This window comes from Felis catus, chromosome B4 (genome assembly GCF_018350175.1).
Source record: "Felis catus isolate Fca126 chromosome B4, F.catus_Fca126_mat1.0, whole genome shotgun sequence".
NCBI classification, from domain to species: Eukaryota; Metazoa; Chordata; class Mammalia; order Carnivora; family Felidae; genus Felis; species Felis catus.
The window spans coordinates 4917587-4926199 of record NC_058374.1 but is presented as its reverse complement, the minus strand read 5'-3'; the positions used below and the strand labels follow the sequence as shown (position 1 = coordinate 4926199).

The 8613-nt window shown below is 54.5% G+C and overlaps 1 long non-coding RNA gene across 2 annotated transcripts; it reads left to right on the top strand.

Annotated features, from left to right (window-relative positions):
* The first annotated feature begins 8 nt into the window (after nt 1–8).
* Nucleotides 9–2321, top strand: LOC109501283. 2 transcript variants are annotated; one of them, XR_006600255.1, is made up of 3 exons: nt 9–132; nt 478–608; nt 1733–2321. It is a non-coding gene; the product is annotated as an uncharacterized LOC109501283 (long non-coding RNA). The 2 variants fall into 2 exon arrangements; XR_002159222.3 differs by having other exon boundaries at nt 120–608.
* The last annotated feature ends 6292 nt before the right edge of the window (nt 2322–8613 follow it).

Here is an 8613-nt window from a genome sequence, read left to right as displayed (position 1 = left end):
GAGACGCCCCTCGGGCCAGGGGACACACCCACAAGTCTGGAAGCCGGAGAAGCGGTAGTGTCTGTGCTCCAGCGCCGGACTTTTCGGCTCTGTTCGCGCCGTCCCAGCTCGGCTCCGATCTTACAGCCACAGGTCCTGGGAGCACAGCGTCAGGAGGGGCGAGATGCCGGACTGGTGGGCTGGTGTTTCGAGGGTCCCAGGGTCGGCAGGGCCAGGCCATCCCCAGGACGGACGGCACAGGTCTGGAGCTCTGTGTCCACCGCTCTGGGCGCCTGGCACCAGGGAAACCCCTAACACCCACCCTCACGGGGAGGGGGCTCCATAATAGAGAGGGAAGACCTTCCTCCTCTGCAGCCTGATGTGCTTGCGGCAGGAATCCCGAGGGTCCCACAGGCTTCTAGGAGTTGCCGGCCTCGGTTCTCCATCGACGACACACTAGGCTGAGTCCAGTAAATGTCTACTCCCCGTGGCCCCTAGGGACTGAAGACCTGGGTAATGCAGAATGTGGCGAGGCACTGGACTGCGCCTGCCTCCGAGGACCGAGGACCCTCCCTCCCTGCCGGAGCCTCAGGTGGAAGTGGGCGGAGTCCCTGCCCTGGAGGGGCTGAGTAGGTTCCTGGGTGAACCGGGCACCCCGGTACAGTGGTCGGGACTGGGGGATATGGTGCCTAGGTCCCACGCATTCCCACCTGCAGCCCCCAGGTCCTAACCCCTTTGTCGCCTGGGGCCTGGGAACCCCACTGCCTTGGGGACCCCAAAGGTGTGTTAAACTCTAGTTTCCCGCCTGGGGCTGCAGTTCTGGTCCCCACCACCAGGCGGTGATCACTGCTCTACCAAGCACCTGGCCCAGGGAAGGGACACACCCTTGCCTCTGACCCAACGTGGACCTTTTATTATGAGCTTCTCTGGAGCGGGAGGGAGCTCCCAGACCCTCTCACTGGCTCCTTTGGCTCCTGCCTCACGCAGAGTGAGTGCTGTAAGGACACACATGGTCCCTGCCCTCCAGGAGCTCACGGCCCAGGGTGGGGGATGGACAAAAGCATGCAAGAGATCAAGCGCTCTTCGGAAGTGAAGCAGGGTGCTTGAGGGCCAGTCAGGAGCCCCTAAGCACGGTCTAAAAGGCCTCCAGGTGGCATTCATGCTGTGACCAGAAAGACAAGAGAAGCTGGCCCTGTACAAGTCTGGGAACAGTGTGCTGGGGGAAGGGAAGCTCACAAGTGCAGAGACCCAGAGGCAGAAGCGCATTTGGCCAGAGGGGCTCAGAAGAAGCCACTGCTGCTGGAGAGAGCTGGGGAGGGGGGAGGGAGGGAGGGAGGAGAGCAGGGCCAGACGTGGGCCTGGCAGGATATACTGCTTGTCTATGTGTGAGACATGTTACCCTGACTAGTGCTCCCAAAAGCAAACACTATCCCAGGGTCTGTGATTAGGGCCCCCGCTTAGCCCAGCTGAAGCCTGTGCCTCAAGGTCTCCCAGGAGCCTGGGCTGTGGTTTCAGCTGAGGCTGGGTTGGGGCAGGGTCCCCTTCTGAGCTCATTCACAAGTTACCGGCAATATTCTCCCTGCCCCTCTCCCCTGCTCACACTCTCTCTAAAGTAAAAAAAAAACAAAAACAAAAACAAAAAACCAGTAATATTTTGTAAGAGATTTTCACTTCCGTGGTTCGGTTCATTTCTAAGTACTTTATTCTTTTTGATGCTATTATAAATGGAGTTATGTTTCAATTTCCTTTTCAGATCATTGTTTATATGGAAATACGCCTGATTTTTGAGTGTTAATTGTGTATCCTGCAACTTGGCTGAATCCTGTTTTAGTTTTGACAGTTTTCTGGATTTTTCTACTTAAGTGATGTCATCTATGAACACAGATCATTTTACTTCTTCCTTTCTAGTTTAGACGCCTCCTACTTTCTTTCATTGCCTCACTGCTTTGCCTAGGACTTAAGATACTAGATTGAACAGAAATAGCAAGAGTGGGCGGCCTTGCCTTGTTCCTGACCTGACCGCGGAGGATGACATTAGACACGAGCTTTTCATAAGAGGCCTTTATTACGTTGATCTTTATGATGGAAGAGGTTGAACCTTGTCACGTGCTATTCCTGCCTCGGCTGGGACAAGCACGGAGCTTCCTCCCACGCTCCATCCACACACACTGCACATTTTTGCGGACGAGCTCTCCTACGTTTGGCTTCGTTTGCTGTGCTCAGACCTGCGCAGCATCCGTATGGGGGCCCCTGGGCTGAACTGACACTTTGTCGTACTCTGGTTTGCATCACGACCCCACTGCCTCACTCACTGTAGCTGAACAAAAAGTCTGAGTATCTGGTGTTGTATGTCCTCCAACTATGTTCTTCCAGGTTGTTCTGGTTCTCGGCCCTTTGTATTTCTGCATAAATTGTGAAGTTAGCTCATGGGTTTCCGAAAAGAAATACCTGCTGAGGTATTTTATGGGGATTGTATTTGTATCGGATCCACAAATCAAACCGGGAGCACTGACGCTTTACCATTGTCCCGGGGAAAAGACGCCACAACTTACAAAGGAAGAAGCGATAAACTGGGAACGAATTTTTCTAACTCGTATCTCAGGCAAAGAGCCTACACCCCCTATAAATAGAGATCCTAGAAACTGATCAGAAAAAGAACAGCCACAGGATATAAAAACGGGCAAAATACATTCAAACACACTTCACAAAAAAGAAATATAAAGAGCCTCAAACACATGATATGTACTCAGTCTCGGTCATGACAAAATTACTAAATCCAAAAGAAGCTGTGTACCAACAGGGACTTTTATTCATTGTTGACAAGAATGCACGGTGCCTTTGGATGGAGGCAGTCTGGCCACACGTATCAAGATTACGAATGTAAGTCCCCTTTGGTTCGACAATCCCAGTTCAGGGACTTTATCCCACGGAAACACCTCCACACTCTGACATCTGCACATGGTCCTGCACTGCGGCCTTCTGCATACCAGCAAAAGATTGGAAACAAGCCACTTTCCTTCATCAGAGGTCCGTGAGATAAATGACGACCACCCACCAGATGCAACACAACGCAGGCAGGGCAGGCGAGGAAGAAACTGTGAGGCGTGAAGCTTCTTATCTACTGGTTTGCCGAGATCTCTCCCTGGTCCTAACTGCCCGCAGGGCCAACCCCTCGCTCTTCTGTCCCTCCCACTCTGAGCTGGATTTTTGAGCACCTGGATACATGGCTTCAATGCCAGGGTCAGCGTGGCCACTGGTGGTTAAAGCCCAGGGATCCGAGCCCCGTTTGCACACTGGCCGGAAGGGGACCCTAGATGGTCTCTCGGAAGACATTACCCAGCTCCCTTGGTGAACTCTGGGGTGACCAGAGGGAAGACGGGTCATAGGAAGCTCTTGGTCTCACGGGATCAAGACCAACTTCGCGTAGGAACCTAAGGTTGGGATTTCCTCACAAGCCCATTTTGAAGATGGCCACACCGAGGACCTCTGAAGGGAACGCTCACAGGGGCGTTCAGACCAGTAAGCCCACCAGCCCTCCAGCCCCACCCAGATTCGTCTCGAGCTGCTGGACAAGGACATGTGTACAACCTGCCAATCCCGGCAGCTGCTCCCGGAAGGGCTTGGACTGCTCGTCTGTGACCCACGTGCCCTCGCTGGAGCCCCGCTCCCGCCAGCTCCGTGCAAGCAGGGACGGTGCTTTTCCCGTGCTTTCTTCCCAAGCCTCTAGACTAGTGCCTGGTACACAGTAGGCACTCACACGGGCGTTGAGTCCGTGTGATCCTCCCAGTTCCCGCGGGCTGCTGCTACCTTCCAGATGTGGAAACCTGAGATGCAAAGTCATCTCGGGTTAGCTGACCGACTCATTCATTCGTTCATTCATTCATTCATGCATTCATTCACGTATCCAGCACCTATGTGCCGCTCCCTTTAACGTGCAGGCATGTGGAACATAGATGTGAACCCTAGACACTCTCCCTGCCCTCGAGCTCACAGCTGAACAGCGGGGACTGTATCCACCCCACAGCCAGTAAGGGGGGCTGCAAAGCTACAGCCACGTCCAGCACAAGATCTTGCCCAGCTCTGGAGTCAGAGGCCGCTCTGACACCAGCCGTGGAGCTCCAGGATCGGAGACCCCTCCGGCTCCCACACACGGACCAGCTCGGGGGTTATAGCCAGCTGCGGCTCTGGAGCCAGACCGAGAGCCGGGGTCAGCTCTCTCTCCAATTCTGCTACCGGGGCCAGGGTCAGAGTGTCACGACGAGAGCCAGCTCCAGCACCAGCCCCGGTCCCGGGTCCCGCGCCAGTCCCCAAGCCAGAGCCAGGCATTGCCCGCGTGGCGCCGACTCCCATGCTGAGCCCACCCCAGCGTCTCCCCGGCATCCGCTCCTGAGCAACAACCGGGGCCGCTTCTGGCACTAGAGCTGTCTCGGGAAAACAGTGTTTGTTTCTAAGTGTTCTTTTTCTTTTTCCCGTACGTTAAAGTTGATTACATTTTATGTTTTAAAATGCACACACGGTGGAAATTTAACTTTTAATCCTTTTAAATTGTACAATTCAGTGGCATTAAGTAAACCCAATATGCTGTGCGACCATCACCACTATCTATTTCTAGAATGTTCTCAGCACGCTAAACAGAAACCCTGTATACGTCACCGCAGACATCGGACTCTGCCGGGCCCCCCAGGCCCGCTTCCAGCTCTGGGGGATTCCAGAAGCTCTTTTCGGGAGCCAGGGATACTTGGCTTTTTCTGTGGGTGCAGGGTGGGAAACACTGGCACCACCAAGGGTCCTGGTGCCCACACCGCTTGCCCCCCTGACCACCACTAATGTCCTTTCCGTTTCTGTGCATTTCCTTCTCCCGGCCCGCAGCCACGGCTGACCCTTCCTCTGTCCCTTCCCCTGCCCATCTCCCACCAACACTGAAGGCCCTGACGATGCCAACCTGCTCTACACCATGAGCCCTCCCTGCCGACTGGGCCTCTGTCCTAAAGAATCAGACTTGCACCAAGAGGGCAAAGGTCAGGCATGCAGCCAGCTCAACCCCCTCACCCCCTACAGGAAGCAGACAGGACTCAAAATCGCTGAGGGTACCTTCTCACTGGCCCCTAGCGCTGGCCGCATTCCCCCAGGGGCTAGTCAAGCAGCTACGTACTTATGGACTGAGCCCCCCAGACAAACCTGCCAGCCCAGGCCACTCCCAGGGCCCAGACACCCCCCCAAAGCCCATCTGTGACCAGACACGATGCCTGCCCTTCAACAGGCTGGCCCGGCCTCCCCTGTCCACTCACAGCCCTCCATGTCTTCTGTGCTCTCGGACCCAGAAGACTAGCCGACACCTGCCAAGGAGTGTGACCACGCACGCTGCCTTCCATACACCTCCCCACCCTTGGTGAGCGCAGGTCACAGCCACGACTCGCCGCCCAGCCACGCGCTCGCCTGCTCGTGTAGAGCCCAGGATCAGGGGTGGTCCCCACTCCCAGTCCTCTAAGTCAGCAGCTGGTGGCCCACATGTTCAGCGTGCACTGGGTCACCTCCTCCAATTCCGGACAGGAGGCCACGGTGAGCATCTTCCTGGCATTACCACTGGCCAGCAAGTGACGTTTCTGCCTCGTCCGCTGCCCCACCAGCTCTTATCCTTCCCGGTCCCCCCTTCCCGGCACCGGTGTTTCCCTCTGCACCCACAGGAAGAGCCAAGCGCCCTCGGCTCCGGAACAGAGCGTCAGGAATCCCCTGGAGCAGGAGGTGGGCCTGCCCCCCCTCCCCCCCCACCGGCAGTCTGGCCATCCGCTGCTCTTGGTGTCCCCACCATTCCGGGACCCACAATCCTGTCATCCCCAAGTCTTCGGGGCACAGGTCAGCCTCCATCAGCCCCTCTTCCTCTTCAGCTTGACCACAACCACCAGCCTGCGTGGGGACATCAGCGACACGTGCAAGGGCATTCTGGTGAGCGGGCTGGGCCGGGCAAGCCCCGGTCCCCCTCAGACTACTCCCAAGCGGCTATTCTGAAAAGTAGCAAAGCTCTGGGCTCTCCAGGCTTCATGCCCATCCCCGGGAGGAGGCAGACAGCCACTGTCCCCGCTGCACGGAGGGGGACAGGGGGGACGCCTCACCTGGAGCCCCGGCCAGCTCCGAAACCGAGTGAGGAGTCAGAGCCAGGCCAGATACGGAGCTAGAGCCAGCTCGGGCTGAAGGCAGACTCACAGCCCCGACTCTGCATCTGTTACCAAGTTCGAGCCTGTGCCAGCCGCGCCTCCTGCACCTGCCCCGGTACCTGCTCCGGCACCTGCTCTCGCACCACCACCACGAGCAGAGCCAGCTCTAACACCGACTCCAGTCAGACGCCACTTATCCCCTCTCCTGCGCCGGTTCCGGCACTGGTCGAACCTCCAGAGCTAGAAGCAGCTGCAAATAGACTGCAGGTCAGGACTGGCCATCGCCAGGTTCAGAGAAAGACTCCGGTCCAGCGCCAGCTCTGGAGCTATGATCTGCCTCCACGCCAATTACAGAGACGCAGCCGCTGTGAGCTCCACGGCCAGCCCCGGCTCCAGCCCCGGCTCCCACCCGCACCAGCCCCAAACCCCGAGCCGGCTCCGACTGACCCACACTACTGCAGAGGTGGGGCGAGCGGAGAACGCACAGCCAGGGTCACTAACGCGCCACATCCAACCCCAGCTCCCGGACGAGAAGCAGATCTGGCACCACCTCCGGGGCCAGCGCAGGAGACCCGGCTGGCAGCCGCTCCAGAAACAGAGCCTCTCCATCCCTAGCCTGCGGCCGCATCCTGTTCTTTTCTAACTTGCGCCCCCTTTTGCCATCTACTCCACGGTCACCTGTGTGTTCATAAAACGTATGTTCGCGAACATAAAATTCACGTTAAATAGTTGACACTGAAGACATTTTAACCTGTCCAAGTCAATGCCATTCATTACATTCACTATGCGTCACACCCATCACTGTTGGTTCTAGAACATGTTTATCAGCCCAAACAGAAACACCGTCCCTACTAAGCAGTGGCTCCCCACTCCCCACCCCCGCACACCGCACCCACCCAGGAGTTTTGCACCCGTGTTATCACACAACACGTGGCCTTTTCCGAAGGGTCGCTTTCACTTAGCACGTTCCACGCTTCGTCCACGTCGTGGCCTCTATCAGTGGCTCATTCTCTTTCGGGCAGAGTAATGTTGCACCATTTATCCACTCATCTCACCGCGACCTGGGTTTCCACCTTCCAGACGCGGTGGAGAGTACTGACTGCTCCGAATACTTACATACAGGTATTTGTGTAAACACCTGCCTACAATTCTTTTGGTATAGACCTCGGAGTGGAATTGCTGGGTGCTGGCTCAAACGACAATGCTACGCTCCACTTCCCGAGGAACTGCTCCCAGACTTGTACCTGTCACAGTGCCCCCAGGAACAACTGAAAATTTCTCAGCATCTTCCCCGACAGTCGTGCTTTCCTGTTTTTAAATCGTAGCCATTCTAGTGGGCGTGGCATGGCATCTCATTGTGGTTTTTTTTAAATAATTTTATTTATTTTTGAGACAGAGAGAGACAGAGCGTGAGCAGGGGAGGGGCAGAGAGAGAGGGAGACACAGGATCCGAAGCAGGCTCCAGGCTCTGAGCCATCAGCACAGAGCCCGACGCGGGGCTCGAACTCATGTGACTGTGAGATCATGACCTGAGCTGAAGTCAGACACTCAACCGACTGAGCCACCCAGGCGCCCCCCCTTTTTTTTTCATCTCATTGTGGTTTTAATTGGCGTTTCCCTAACCTCTAAAGATCTGATCGTGTTTTCATATGCTTATCTGTCATTCGTGTATCTTCTGTGGCAAAATGTGTATTCAAGTCCTTCACTCGACTTCACTGGACCATGTTTTGTTGTTGAAGTGTAAGGATTCTTTGTTATGTTCTGGACACGTGACCCTTATCATATTTACATACGCAAATATTTTCTCCCAGTCTGGGGTTGTCTTTTCAATCTCGAGGGTCCTTTCATGCAAAAAAAAAAAAAAGTATTTAATTTTGATGAAGCCCAACTTATCTGTTTTGTTGTTGTTGCCTTTGCCTTTGCTGTCACATGTAAGATGACACAGCCAGATGGTCATAAAGACTCATCCCCATGTTTTCTTCTAATAGTGTTATTTTGATTCATTGTGGGTTAATTTTTGTACATGGTGTTGGGTAAAGCTCCAGCTACACTCTTTGACCTGTGGATATTTGGTTTCACAGGACCATCTGGTGAAAAGATGGGTTTTTTTCTCTCCTTTATGATCCTAGTACCCATCTTGAAAATCAACTGACCGTACATGTATGGGTTTATTTCTCGGGTCTCAATTCTCGCTCATTGACCTTGTTGTCGATCTTCTCTGCTAAGCTCTGCTCAACATGCTTACTGGTCTAATCATTTTTCCTCCTCTATGACTTTCTACACAGAAGCGCACGGCATTTCTGAATAAAGATGCTTTTACTTTCCTTTTCAGTGTTGGTATCTTTTCTTTCTTTGTCTTGCCTCATTGCTCTGGCCTAACTTCCATTACCATGTTGAAATAAAGTGGTAAAAGCAGGTATCCTTGTCTTGTTCCCAATCTTAGAAAGAAAGCTTTCGGTCTTTCCCACTGAATATGGGGGTA